This window comes from Mustela nigripes, chromosome X, assembly GCF_022355385.1.
Source record: "Mustela nigripes isolate SB6536 chromosome X, MUSNIG.SB6536, whole genome shotgun sequence".
Taxonomy (NCBI): Eukaryota; Metazoa; Chordata; class Mammalia; order Carnivora; family Mustelidae; genus Mustela; species Mustela nigripes.
In genome coordinates, this window is record NC_081575.1 from 29,510,830 (window position 1) to 29,523,990 (window position 13,161).

The 13,161-nt window shown below is 43.1% G+C and overlaps 1 long non-coding RNA gene across 6 annotated transcripts in view; it reads right to left on the minus strand.

Moving 5' to 3' along the window:
• Nucleotides 1-13,161, minus strand: part of LOC132006768 (uncharacterized) — a 58,493-nt gene that overhangs the window by 21,163 nt on the left and 24,169 nt on the right. Inside the window, exon 4 of one of the 6 annotated variants that reach the window (XR_009401215.1) lies at nucleotides 8,326-8,444. The exons of the other annotated variants lie outside the window; for them this stretch is intronic. This is a non-coding gene — a long non-coding RNA (uncharacterized LOC132006768). The remainder of the gene's footprint in view (nucleotides 1-8,325; nucleotides 8,445-13,161) is intronic. 6 annotated transcript variants of the gene reach the window in all.

A 13,161-nucleotide genomic window follows, 5' to 3' on the forward strand; every position in this document is an offset into this window, starting at 1 on the left:
ACTTGGCTGTGAACTTGAGCGTGTTGCCCAAAAGATGGAATGACCTTACAAACAGAAAGGAGGACAAGGCCGCCCAGAAGCTGGCCTTCTCTCTGTTGAGCTCTGGGAGCTCGCTCGCTCTCTTTTTTAAAAAAGACTATTTATTTATTTATTTGACAGGCAGAAATCATAAGTAGGCAGAGAGGCAGGCAGAGAGAGAGAGAGAGAGAGAGAGAGAGAGAGAGAGAGGTGGAAGCAGGCTCCCTGCTGAGCAGAGAGCCCAATGCCAGGCTCGATCCCAGGACCCTGAGACCATGACCTGAGCCGAAGGCAGAGGCTTTAACACACTGAGCCACCCAGGAGCCCCTCTGGAAGCTCTCTTGAGTCCTTGAGTAGGTCCCTCAGAGGCCCTGGGCCTCACTCCTTATCTGGCGAATGAAGGGAATGGACTGGATGACGGGGGAAGGCCCCCTGCAGAGCCAGATCGAGTAGACCAGGTAGGTCACTGTAACAACTCCTCTCAGGGGAGTTCGAATGTACCACTGGCCAAATACCCACAATGGGTTGTGTTATAGGTCATTAGGTCCATACCCCCGCAAGACAGACCTGTTACAGTTGCAAAAGCTGTGTGGGGGTAGAAAGCATCTGTAAATAGTTTCTTGGAGAAATTCAGGCTGTAGGGTTTGGAAATAGAAAATAAATTCTTTTTTTTTTTCTAAACCTTTTCTCCATTATGGCTCATTTCCCCTCCAGGACTCAACTGAGGACTATGTAAATCCAAAGGAGAAAAAGCAACTCAGCAAACCTTAAGATGCCCTCTCGCGCTCCAAGCCGGAGGTGTACACGCACACCTCCTCCCACAGCAGGATATGCAGTCCTCTCAGGAGAGGCTGCTGACATTGCTTAAGGTAAAATGGCCCGGTGCTGAGGCTCTGAGAAGAGGCTTGGAGTCAGCAGCCCTTTGAAGGAAAGAGCTCCCGGACAGGGTGAAGGGGCTGCAACCGGGGACAGTGACCAAAGCCCAAGGGAGGACACAGCCACTCGGAGGCTGGCCTCTGGAACGCCCCTGCCCTCTTCTGCAGGCCATTCCTCTGCTACAGTCCTGTGTTCCCTCACCCATAACGTCCATAACGTGCGATGAATAGGCTTGATGCCCCCAAAGGTCCTCTCCAGTGCTTGGCCAACACCTCCTCCAGGAAGGACTCCCTAGTTAGCACAGATATGATGGGGAACAAAGTGTGGGCTTATCCTCTTAGACGTCCATCTAAGCAGCAAACACATTTAACTTGAGGGTAGGAAACATGCCTGGTTCAGCTTTGTGACCTGAAAGCCTGACCATAGGACAGGCACCAGAGCCCGTGTCCCTAACAATCTGTGGAATATGTAAATGAGAAACAGTGCAGGTAAGTAATCTGGACAAATCCTCTAGCAAACTTCTGCTATTCTTGGCCAATCTCTCCACTCGTGGAATCAAGAAGAGGCTAAGAACATGGAATTGGCCTTCACACGAATTTGGGCCCAGAGCGTGGCCCTGCTGCTGTGTCAGCGTGGCAGGTCATCTACAGCAGGGGACGTGTGTGTCCTAGCACATCTCCCCAGCCGTACGCACTTGGTCCGGCATCCACCTGCCCCCTGTTTCCTCTGTGGACTGAGGCCCCTCTGCCTGTGCTGGGAAGGCTGGAAGTGCCGGGAGTTCAGTGTTCCCAGGAACAGCCGGCGAACGATGACCGTGGGGAGCTGGTGCACAAACGGTCCATCTGATGGAAGGGGACAGCATTCAAGGTGCTCAAAATGCACGAAACTATCAACCATCCAGCAAAGCGATCTTTCAGAAACAAAGGCAAAGATCCGCCCCGTTTAACAAAAACGGAGAATCTGCTGTTTTCGAACTCAGAGTCCTTGGGGCAGAAGAGCCTCTTCGGGTCTCAGCGCAGTGAGAAGAAACGTCCAAAGGACTGGCTCCGATGTCCCCAAGACTCGGGTAGCAACTTTAGGGATTCCAGCAGTTACTGCCTCTCGCTGCAACTCCGTGTACTATTTGTAAAAGGAGAGTGTTTGCCCTCTTTAAAGATTTCAAACCTGAGGTGCTCAGAGGCCTCAGGGAAGAGGAATCCCTGAGCCTTTAAGACCCCTGGCAGACACGAGCACTTACGACGCGCCAGGCACATTGAAGTGCTGAGCGCTGGGCTCTAGGAGGGAGCCAGAAATGAAACAAGAGCGCAAAGGACCCAACACTGCGGGGGTGGGGGCTTTTAAGTCAGGGGCTCAGAGAGGGCTTTGAGGGGGGGCATCCAAGCAGAGTCACAAATGCTATGGAGGCAGCAGCCATGCAAAGCCGTACAGGAACAGCATTTGGGCAGAGAGGAGAGCCCAGTGCAAAGGACCCACGGTGGCGGTGAGGCTGGTGTGTTTTGAAGGCCCGGGTGACCAGAACCCAGGGACTGAGTGGGGAGAGGAGGCTGGAAGTACAGGCAGACTGGTCTATAGAGACTTGTTTGATCCTTGACCCCCAATCCCAGAAATCTAAATGGTCATCAGCACATTCACTTCTCTGTACTGGGGACCAGGGAATCCAGGAGGGCAGGGCCTGGCTGGTCTCAGCACTGCTACACCGCCAGTGTCTTAACACGGTGCCCGGCACACAACAGCTATGGAAACAGTGCCTGATGAAAACATAAATGGATGAATGAGTGAATGAATGTATGTAGCTGTGTCTTTAACTCACTGTTTGACCTTGGCCAAGGATTTCCCCTAACCGGGCTTCAATTTCACTACCTCTGTGATGCCTTGTAATGCCTGTTGAGTAGTAACGCTCTGAAATCAGAACCCATCCTTTAAAGGGATGGCTGGCATGGAGAAGGCCGTCTCTGAAACTGGCTCATAACCCTTTCCCATGGACGGCCAGGAAAGCAACCAGCTCACTTCCTCTGGGCATAATGGAAACACAGGTGTACTTAAAAGTGGGGCACCCAGTCAGCAGCTAGCTGGTATCACGTAAGCTTCGACCACTAAGCGGGGCCTGCGAGGAAGTGCTCCATATACTCAGTGCTTCCCATCCCCTCCACTTTCTTTTCCTGTGAAAACCTATTTGCTCCGAGGAGCACCACGCCGCAAGCTCAGCCCGCAACTCCAGCAGCTCACGGTACAGGGTGCCGGCAACCCTCTCTCTGTCACAGTGGGCAGCCAGTGGCCTCTGGAAGGGGAGCACAAGAGTCCTGACCTAGGCTCCTGACTCCTGCAGCAACTGGCCACCCTCAGACCCTGTCCTGCCCCATTGGATCATCAGGCCCCAAAGGTCCCCGGCAGTCACCCCCCAGCATGGCCCACTGGCTTCCATTTTCCCCCTATTCAGGGAATGACCACCTCTGCCTATAAGGTACGGTGCTGGCTTGGAGGAGGAGAGCGCTGAGTGGAGGCAGAGCTAGAACGGTGAAGAGGGAGGGTCATCATGTGTTCAGCCTGCAGCCTGCCTTCGCAGCCTCTGCGGATGGAAAAGCAGAAGGATGCCCAGGTCCTTGGCTTCTGGGACAGGAGACCAGGACCAACCAGGGGGCATGGTGTAGGATGGAAAGGAATGCAGACCCAGCCTGGCATCCAGTATGAGAAATGCAGTCACTGGACTCAGAAGTTGAGTTTCCTTCCCAGCATCCATCCTTATGGAGGGCCTAGCAGCAGCAGGCTGCCAACACCCAGAACAGCTTTATAAGGCTGATCGATTTCCAGCCAGGGGCCTCTCAGCAAACAGATCCTGGAAGGGCCAGCCACGTGAGTGTGAGGCAGATGGACTCTGGGCACAAAACCAACCTCGCTACTTAACACTGTGCAGCGAGAAGCACCTTATTGAAACGTTTCTTAATTGAAATACAATTGACAAATAATATCCTATTAGCTTCAGATGTACAACGTAGTGATCTAACATTTCCAAACATTACAAAATGTTCACCATGATATGTGTATTAACCATCAGTCACCATACAAAGTTATTAATATGATTAACTATATTCCTAATGCCGTACTTTTCATCCCCATGACATTTGTTATTTTTCAAAAGATTTTTATTTACTTATTTATCAGAGGAGAGGAAGAGAGCGAGTGCGCATAAGCAGGGGGAACAGCAGGCAGAGCGTGAAGCAGACTCCCCGCTGAGCAAGAAGACCGATGCAGGACTCGATCCATGAGCCGAAGGCAGACACCGAACTGATTAAGCCAACCAGGTGTCCCAACACTTATTTTATAACTGGAATTTTCCCCTCTTAATCCCCTCTACCCATTCCACCCATTCCCCGCCCCCCACCTCCTCTCTGGCAAGCATCAGTTTGTTCTCAGTATTTATGAGTCTGTTTGTTTTTTAAAAGATCTGTTTGATATTATTTCTATCTCCTTAAATTTAATGAAACTTGTTTTGTGGCCTAAAATGTGATCTATCCTGGGAAATGTTCCAAGTGTTCTTGAAAATAATGTGTATTCCGCTGCTTTTGGATGGAATGTTCTGTATGTATCTGTTAAGTCTCCCTGGTCTAATGTGTCATCTGAAGTGACTATTTTCTTACTCATTTTCTGTCTGGATGATCTGTCCACTGATATAAGTGGGGCATTAAAGTCCCCTATTATTACTGCCAATTTTCCCTTTATGTCGTTAATGTTTGCTTTATATATTTAGGTATTCCTATGTTAGGTGTACAGATGTTAGGTACATAAGTAGATGGTTACATCTACTTATTCAACTGATCCGTTTATCATTACGTAATACCCTGTCTCTTAACACACTCCTTCTTTCAAAGCCTATTTTGTCTGATAGAAGTATTGCTACCCCAGCTGGCTTCTGTTTTCATGAAATTTTTTTTACATCTCTTCACTTTCATTCTCCAGGTGTCTTTAGGTCTGAAATTAGTCAGCTGTAGGCAGCATATAGATGGGTCTTGTTTTTTCTACCCATTCAGTCACCCTATGCCTTTTGATAGAACTTGTAATCTATTCACATTTTTAAAAAGATTTTATTTTATTTATTTGACAGAGAGATATAGATCACAAGTAGGCAGAGCAGCAGGTAGAGAGAGGGAAGCAGGCTCCCCGCTGAGCAGAGAACCCGATGTGGGCCTCGATCCCAGGACCCTGAGATCATGACCTGAGCTGAAGGCAGAGGCTTAACCCACTGAGCCACCAGGCGCCCCATCTATTTACATTTAAACTAGTTATTGATAAGTATGTACTTACTTTGATTTTGTTAATTGTTTTCTGGTTATTGTATAGTTCTTCTATGTTCCTTTCTGGCTCTCTTGTCTTGTGGTATGATGACTTTCTTTAGTGCTGTGCTTGGATTCCTTTCTCTTTATCTTTTGTGTATCTGTTATAGGTTTCTGGTTACTATGAGGTTGGTATATAACATCCTGTGCATCTGGCAGTCTATATGAAGTTGATTGTTAAGCTAAGTTTGAACACAATCTACATTTTCACCTCCCTCCACATTTTATGTAAGTGATGTCATATCTTACATCATTTTATTTTGTGTATCCCTTAACTAATTTCTTTTTGTAAGTTTATTTGTGGTCAATAAGGAGATCATGGGAAATAACTTTCAAAGCCATGACTCCTATTTCTTGACTTATTTTTGTAGATATAATTGATTTTACTACTTTTGTTTTAACCTTCACACTAGATTTATAAATGACTGATCTGCCACCTTTACAATCTTACTATAGGTTTGTTTTTACCACTGCACAATCTTTTCCTTTCACAATTTTCTTCTGCTTATGGCCTTTTCTTTTCTACTTAGATAAGTTCTTCTAACATTTCTTGTAAGGCTGGTTTAGTAGCGATAGATTCATTTAACTTCTGTTTGTCTGGGGTTGTCCTTCAATTCTGAATGATAACCTTGCTGGGTAGAGTATTCCTGGTTGTAAATTTATTCTTTCTGCATTTCAAATATATCATTCCACTCATTCACTTCTGGTCTGCAAAAGTTTCTGCTAAAAAGTCAGCTAAGAGTTGTATGGGTGTTCTCTTGTATGGAACTGTTTTCCTTTGGCTGCTTTTAAGATTCTATCTTTAATTTTTGACATTTTAATTATGTGTCTTGGCATGGACTCAGTGTATTTTAAAGAATTAAAATCATACAAAGCATGTCTGAGATCACAATGGCATAGAAACAGAAATTAAAAACAGAAAGAAGTTTGGTCAATGTAAAAATATGTGAAAATTAAAGAATGTATAAATAACCAATGGATCAAAGAAAAAAATCACAATGGTAATTAGAAAACACTTTGAGATGAACGAAAATGACAACATACGAAAACATTAGATGCAGTACTTAGAGGGAAATTTATAGCTGTAAATGCCTACACCAAAAAAGAAAGATATCAGGGTGTCTGGGTGGCTCAGTTGTTGGGTGTCTGCCTTCAGCTTGGGTCGTGATCCTGGGGTCCTGGGATGAGCCCCACATGGGGCTCCCTGCTTGGCGGGGAGCCTGCTTCTCCCTCTCCTACTCCTTGCTTGTGTTCCCTCTGTCGCTGTGTGTCTCTCTCTCTGTCAAATAAATAAATGTTAAAAAAAAATAAAGATACCAAATCAACAATCTCCTTAAAAAACTAGAATAACAACAGCAAACTCAACCCAAACAAAGTAGAATAGGAAGTAAGCGTTAGAGCAGAAATTAACTAAACAGAAAATTTTAAAATAGAGAAAATCAATGAAACCCAAAGTTGGTTCTTTGAAAATATCAACAAAATTGACATTTAGCTAGACCTCCAAAGAAGAAAAAGGTGAGAACAGAAATTACTAAAATCAGAAGTAAACAATGGGAAATTACTAATAATCTTATTTAAAAAGAATTATAAGGGAATACTCCAAACAACTGTATGCCAACAAATTAGATAAGAGATGAAATGAGCAAATTCCTAAAATGACACAAACTAGTGAAACTGACTCAAGAAGTCAGAGTGTTTGAAAACAGAGTATTTGAAAGACCTATAAGAAATAAAGAGAGTAGGGGACGCCTGGGAGGCTCAGTGGGTTAAGCATCTGCCTTAGGCTCAGGTTGTGATCCTGGAGTCCTAGGATGGAGTTACATAGGGCTCCCTGCTCAGTGGGGAGTCTGCTTCTCCCTCTGCCTGTTACTCTCCCTGATTGTGCTCTCTCACTTCAATCTGAAATAAAATAAATAAATAAAAATCTTAAAAGTAAATGAATAAAGAGAGTGATGGGGAGCCTGGCTGCTTTAGGTAGTAAAGTGTCTAACTCTTGATTTTGGCTCAGGTCATGATCTCAGGGTCTTGAGATCAAGCCCCACGCATCAGGCTCTGCTCTCAGCATGGAGTTGCCTTGGGTTTCTCTCTCTCCCTCTCCCTCTCCTCCTCCTCCCCACCCCTAAAAAATACTAATAAAACTTTTAAAAATAAAAATAAACACACTGTTTACAAGTGTAAGTTGATCTCCACACTGCTTTTACTACAGCTCATATATTCCATATGTTGTGCTTACTTTTTCACTTGTATCAAGATATTTTCTATATACTTTTTTATACTTTTTTAAATATACTTTTTAAAATTTGACCCATTGTTTAAGTATGTGTTTTTTTATTTTCCACATGTAGGGGTCAAGGGCAGGCCACCCCAAGATGTGCCTCTTTGACAGAAAGATTATTTTAAGCAGAAAATAACCAATGCCCAAAGGGCTCAGAAAGACAATTTGATCTTCTCCCTAACTGTCTCAAAGAATATAGATAAAGGACTTCTTCCAGAAAGAAAGTGATCAATATAGAGAACTACATTTTAATATTACATGGTAGACAGGGAGGAACCTAGTAAGACCTTTTGATCAAGGTCCTCTCTGTGACCCATTATTTCTAGATGGCCCAGCAAATACTTATTTCCCAAACACTTACTCTTTTTCATCTTCCTGTGAGTTGCTTTCCTTGCCTCTCAAGTCTCAGACCTCATTCCCTTCTCCTTAGTTCCGAATGACATATGTACCTCATGTTGTCCCAACTATCTAGAATCTCATGTCTGTGTGGATTCCCTGTACACTTGTAATTAAATCTGATTTTGTCCCATTACTATGTCTCATGTCAATTAATTGTTAGACCAGCTAGAAGACCCTTGAAGAGTAATTTTTTTTTTAAAGATAATATTTATTTATTTGACGGAGAGAGAGAGAGAGAGCAAGAGATGGAACACAAGCAGGGGGAATAGGAGAGAGAGAAGCAGGCTTCCTGCAGAGCAGGCAGCCCAATGCGGGGATCAATCCCAGGACCCCAGGATCATGACCAGAGCCAAAGGCAGCTGCTTAACTGACTGAGCCACCCAGGCGCTCCTGAAGAATAAATTTTTTCTTCCCCATCAATTGACATACTTGGCAGGATAAACTTTCACTGGATATTTGCTCCAAAACCCCTGCAGATCCTTGGGCATCTGATATACAGCCAGGAGAACGTAAGATGTCTCACGCTGTCAGCCTCCTGGAATCTCTGTCTGTGGAGTCCGGAGAAGCAAGAGTGGTAAGAGTCTGTTACATATATTTAAATGAACAGGAAAGAATATCTGTGGAACTATTTCCTTAGGCTTAGGGATTCAGTAAACTTGGGAGAGCCATGATCCATGTCTTTGCGTGCAGAGATGGTCTTTGTTTTCCTCTTTGTCTGTTGGGTCATTTGTCATAAGGAAGAGAAACCATAGGGTAAGAATGCAGGCATAGACTCTAATAAGCCTGTTGTTCAAGGCAAGCTCACAGACTGATGAGTGCACATTTCTCATCAGACCAGTGTCACTTTAGACAAATTTTGCTGTGGGCTAATGTGCACATGACGTAAAGGCTGTTGCTAATGGACACCTTGAAAGCCAAAGCCACAAAATTAGTGCACATGGGTAAAGCACTTAAAAGCTGTTCCGGCACTTCCTACCTAACCCAGACTCCTAAATTGGGAAGGTGGGACTTGAGTCTAGTGCCTTAGAACATCTGCCATTCTGATACCATGAAAGACTCCTATATTGGGATAAATTAACCACCTGTATAACAAAGGCCTTTGCTTTCTTAGACCAGCTGTGAGATGTGAACTTTCTGTACCCTGTTTGGGCTGCCCTCTTTTTTTTTTTTTCTACACTGTCTTTAGGTATGCCTCTTGTGTCCATAGTTAAGCCTTAAAAGGCTTATTGGTTTAAGTCACTATTAATATATCCAGGGCACCTGGGTGACTCAGTCAGTTGGGCGTCTGCCTACAGCTCTGGTCATGATCCCTGGGTCCTGGGATTGAGCCCCATGTGGGGGCTCCTTGCTCAGCGGGGAACCTGCTTCCTCCTCTCTCTCTGCCTGCTGGTGATCTCTGTTTGTCAAATTAAAAAAAAAAAAAACAACTTGCAGAAGGTTTATTAAAAAGGAATCTTTGGGGATCACCTGACTGGCTCAGTTGGAAGAGCAAGCAACTCTTGATTTCAGGGTCATCAGTTCAAGCCACATGTTGGGTATAGAGATTACCAAAGGAAATAAATAAATGTTTCCGAAAGCGGAGGCCACCTGGGTGGCTTAGTCAGTTGAGCACCCAACTCTTGGTCTCAGCTTGGGCCTTAATCTCAGGGTTGTGGGTTCAAGCATTGTGTTGAGCTCCACATTCTGGGTGTGGAGCCTACTTTAAAAAAAACAAAAGAATCTTTGGAAAGTAATCTTATACATGATCAGGACTAGCTAAAATTAGAATAAATTTAATTAAATAAAATGAGTTTTGGGGTGCCTGGGTGGTTCAATCGTTAAGCATCTGCCTTCAGCTCAGGTCATGATCCCAGGGTCCTGGGATGGAGTCCCTCACAGGGCTCCCTGCTCAGCAGGAGCCTACTTCTCCCTCTGCCACTCCCTCTGCTTGTATTCTCTCTCTCCCTGTCTCTCTCTCTCTCTCTGTCAAATAAATAAATAAATAAAATCTTTAAAAAATGAAATAAAAAATAAAATGAGTTTTAATATCAGAAGTACGCTGGTACGAAATTATGATTTGGTTTTCCCGTTAAAACAATGTTTTTGTATAGTACTGGTCTACTTTTTTTAAAAAGATTTTATTTATTTATTTATTTGACAGACAGAGAACACAAGTAGGCAGAGAGGCAGGCAGAGAGGAGGAAGCAGGCTCCCTGCTGAGCAGAGAGTCCGATGCGGGGCTCGATCCCAGGATCCTGAGATCATGACCTGAGCCGAAGGCAGAGGCTTAACCCACTTAGCCACCCAGGCGCCCAGTACTGGTCTACTTTTTAAAAATTATTTATTTTGTTAGAGAGAATACACACATCCAAGTGGGGTGAAAGCCAGAGGGAGAGAGTCTTCAAGCAGAGTCCCTGCTGAACATGGAGCCAGAAACAGGGCTCTATCTCAGGACCCATGAGATCAGGACCTGAGGCGAAATCAAGATTCAGACACTTAGCTGACTCCACCACCCAGGAGCCCCTACACTTTCTTTTCAATGGCACACAAAACATTCCCCAGAACAGATCACATATTAGGCCACAAAACAAGGTGTCAACAAATTCAAAAAGATCAAAGTCATACCATGCAGCTTTTCTGACCATAGTACTACCAAACTAGAAATGAACAACAAGAAAAAATCTGGAAAGAGCACAAATACACAGAGGTTAAATAACATGCTACTAAACAGTGAATGGGTCAACCAACAAATCAAACTTGAAATTAAAAAATTAACATGGGAATAAATGAAAATGAAAACAGAACAGCCAAAAATCTTTGGGATGAAGCAAAAGCAATTCTAAGAGGGAATTTTATACCAATACAGGCCTACCTCAAGAAGAAAGAAAAATCTCAAATAAACAACATAATCATACACCTAAAGGAGCTAAGGAAGAACAAACAAAACCTAAAACCAACAGAAGGAAGGAAGTAATAAAGATTAGAGCAGAGATAAATGATATAGAAACTAACAAAACAATACGACAGATCAATGAAACCAAGAGCTACTTCTTTGAAGGAGCAACAAAATTTATAAACTTCTAGCCATATTCATCAAAAAAAAGGACCCAAGTTAAAAAAAAAATCAGAAATAAAAAGGAGAAATAACAACTGACACCACAGAAATACACACAATTTTAAGAGAATATTGTGAAAAATTATATGATACCAAATAAATTGGACAACCTAGAAGAAATGGATAAATCTCTAGAAACATATAAACTACCTAAACTGAAGCCGGACGAATTAGAAAATTTGAAGAGTCATTGCCAGCAATGAAATTCAATCAGCAATCAAAAAACTCCCAACAAACAAAATTCCAGGACCAGACCTCAGGCTCCACACTCAGCATGGGTCCACCTAAGATTCTCTCTCTCTCCCTCCCTGTTCCCCTCTAAAATAAAAATATTTTTTTAAAAAGAAGAGTTAAGACCTATTCTTCTCAAACTACTACAAAAAATAGAAGACGAGGACAATTTCCAAATACATTCTATAAGGCCAATATCCCCCCGATACCTAAACTAGATAAATACACCACAAAAAAAGAGAACTATGGGTCAAAATCTTTGATAAACATTTACACAGATGTAAAAAATACTAAATGAAAAACTAGAAAACTAAAACCAAAAACATATTAAAGAAAATCATTCAGCACGATCAAGTGGGATTTATTGCCAGGATGCAAGGGTCGTTCAATGATTGCAAATAAATCACATCAAGAAGAGAAAGGATAGGGGCGCTTGGGGGGCTCAGTCAGTTAAACATTTGCCGTTAGCTCAGGTCATGATCCCAGGGCCCTGGGATTGAGACCCACATGGGGCTCCCTGCTCTGTGAGGAGCCTGCTTCTCCCTCTCCCTCTGCCTGCTACTCCCCCTGCTTGTGCTTTCTCACTCTGTCAAATAAATAAAAAAAAAATCTTTTAAAAAACCAGAACATGCCCAGTAAAATTAAAAACAAAAACCCAGAAAGGATAAATACCATATGACCAGCTCAATAGACACAGAAAAAAGGATCAAAGTACAACATCCTTCAGGAAAATGCAAATCAAAATCACAATGCTATATCACCTTGCACCAGCCAGAATGGCTAAAATCAAAAACACAAGAAACAATAGGTGCTGGTGAGGACTTGAGAGAAAAAGTATCCTTCTTGCTCTGTTGGTGGGAATGCAAACTGGTGCAGCCAGTGTGCAAAATAGTATGGAGTTTCCTCAGAAAGTTAAAAATAGAACTAGCCTACAATCCAGCAGTTGCACTACTGGGTATTTACCTGAAAAATACAAAAACAATAATTCAAAGGGATACACGCTCCCCTAAGTTTATAGTAGCATTATTTACAATAGCCAAATGACAGAAATAGCTCAAGTGTCCACTGATAGATGAATGAATAAAAATGTGATACACACACACACACACACACTGGAATATTACTCATTCATAAAAAGAATGAAATTGTGCCATTTGCAACAATATGGATGGAGCTAGAGAGTATAATAACAAATGAAATAAGTCAGTCAGAAGAATATGAATATATAATTTTAGTTGTATGTGGAATTTAAGAAACAAAAACAAGGAAAGGAAAAAAAAAAGAAAGCCAAGCCAAGAAAGAGACTATTAACTACAGAGAACAAATTGATGGTTACTAGAGGCGAAGTGGGGGAGAAGTGATGGGTGAACTAGATGATGGGGATTATGGAGAGCGCTTGTCCTGATGAGCACTAGGTGATGTCTGGGGTTGCAGAATCACTATACTGTACACCTAAAACTAATATGACACTGTACGTTAACTATATTGGAATTGGAATTAAACACAATTTAAAAAATTACTATAGGGATGCCTGGGTAGCTCAGTCAGTTAAACGTCTGCCTTCAGCTCAGGTCATGATCCCGGGATCAAGCCCAACATGGGGCTCCCTGCTCAGTGGGGAGCCTGCTTCTCCCTCTGCTTGCCACTCCTCTTGCTTGTGTGCTCTCTCTCTCTCTGACAAATAAATAAATAAAATCTTTAAAATAAATAAAATAAAAAACTTACTCCATGTTGAAGGGCCCCATGCTACTGTTGTGTCTGTTAGAGATGGAGTGCCTGTTATTAAAGCAGCCAATGATCATGCTCCAAAGCATTCTTTGATACCAGGTTTCTTACCTACTTTGCTCTTCCAACAGACCAAGAGGGCAAACTTGGACTTTCAAAAAAAGTGTCATCTGTTAATGGGGCACCTGGGTGATTTGTCAGTTAAGCAACTGACT